The 1,840-nt window shown below is 41.2% G+C and overlaps 1 non-coding gene across 1 annotated transcript; it reads left to right on the top strand.

Annotated features, from left to right (window-relative positions):
- Positions 1-1,296: 1,296 nt before the first annotated feature.
- LOC112508371 lies at positions 1,297-1,403 on the top strand. The gene has a single exon (XR_003068744.1). It is a non-coding gene; the product is annotated as a small nucleolar RNA R71 (small nucleolar RNA).
- Positions 1,404-1,840: the final 437 nt, after the last annotated feature.

Below are 1,840 nucleotides of genomic sequence, written 5' to 3'. Positions count from 1 at the left end.
GGGGTATGTTGATGTGCAATTCTTTGAACACATCCAAGAACTTCTTAAAATGCAATTCCTCTTTCTGATTTCTCAACCTTTGGGAGTAAGGAACATAAAGAGGGACTGGTTTTATCACATTCTTGCTTGGATGTGTTAAGCAAGATGGGTCCTGAATGCCTTGGGTCTTAGTGGTGTCATTTGGAGGTTCAGATGAAATGTTAGCATCAAGCGTAGGGGTCTCTAAAACCTCAGTTTCTTTTGACTTCTTTAAAGCATCCTCAGGACAGAGTAATGGAAAGTCTGATCTAGGGGGGGACAAAAGTGGTGGTCTCGAATGCCTACTTCTCTAAGGGTTAGACCGGTCTTTCTTTGGCAGGTACCAATGTTGTAGCATCAGTTTTTGACAAACATGGTGTACTAGCTTTTTGCACCTTTTCAGTCAACTCCTTCCCACTCCTAAGGGTCACTGCTTTCACATGTTCATTTCCTAAGGCTCTCGGGACTTCTATGTTACTAGGAAAAGTACCAAGGACTCTATTGGTCTGATTGAGTGCAAGTTGACTGACTTGGGTTTCCAGATTTCTGATAGCAGCACTTTGTTGATTAAAAAGAGATTTTTGTTTGGTTATCAAAGCTTGATTTTGAGCTTGAGCATGCACAAATAACCCTTTTATCATTGCTTCCAAAGAAGATGATAAATCATCCTGTGGAGGTGGCTTGTTTTGAAAATGTGGTTGGGAATTCTGAAAACTTTGTTGGTGAGAGTTAGAACTGTTTCCATGATGTTGTGGTTGGAAATTAGAAGTTCCTTGTTGTTTAGGTACGGGTGGATTTAAACATGGACTGGTCCAAGAAAAATTCGGGTGTTGTTTCCAACTTACATTGTAATTGTTGGTATAGGGACCAGATCCATTATGAACAAAGTTTATGGATTCAGAATTATGAGGACAATGTTCATACGAGTGTTCCCCACCACAGCATACACATTGCACAGAGAGGACTGTTGGAACAGATGTGTTAGCAACTTGCTGTACTCCCTGACCAGAAGTTAAAATTTTCAATAAATTGGTCATGGAGGTGAGCTGAGCTGTTAATGCAGTATATGCATCTACCTCATGTATTCCAGCAGTCTTTTTTTGTGGCTGGGCACGTGGGTCAGCCCAATGCCCATTGTTTGCTGATATCTTTTCCAGGATCTCATATCCCTCATTATAGGTACTGGCTGTAAAGGCTCCGCCTGTAGTCGCGTCGAGCATTTGTTTTACCATGGGACTTAACCCATTGTAAAACGTCTCAAGTTGAATACAGTACGGAATGCCATGGTGTGGGCATTTCTTTAACAGCTCTTTAAATCTTTCCCACGCGTCAGGAACAGCTTCATCATCCAGTTGTTTAAAAAGACAGATCTCGTTTCTGGACTTAGCGTTCCTTGTTGGTGGAAAATATTTTCGCAAATTTTTTTCCGCCATGTTACTCCATGATGGCACAGATCCCGGTATTAAAGAATTAAACCATGCTTTTGCCCGATCCCTCAATGAAAATGGAAATAAAGTGAGTCTGAGAGCGTCATTGGGTACTCCCGGGATCAGGAAGGAATCTGTGATTTCCATAAAAGAATTTAAATGAGAATGTGGGTCCTCTGAGGGCAGTCCAGCAAATTGGCCATTAGTCTGTAACATGTGAAACATTATCGGTTTTAGATCGAAATGGAGAGCGGTCATATGTGGTCTAACTATCCCCGAATTTAATTGCTCAAAATCCGGGATAGCATAATCCATGATCCTCCCATTTTTAGAATTTGCCAGATTAATGATATTCGGAGTTTGTGCCCTTTGTTGCTAATTATGGTCCGATTCTG

This window comes from Cynara cardunculus (genome assembly GCF_001531365.2).
Source record: "Cynara cardunculus var. scolymus isolate 2C chromosome LG 2, CcrdV1, whole genome shotgun sequence".
NCBI lineage: Eukaryota > Viridiplantae > Streptophyta > Magnoliopsida > Asterales > Asteraceae > Cynara > Cynara cardunculus.
The sequence above is the reverse complement of the archived record's forward strand: the minus strand, read 5'-3'. Positions and strand labels throughout refer to the sequence as shown.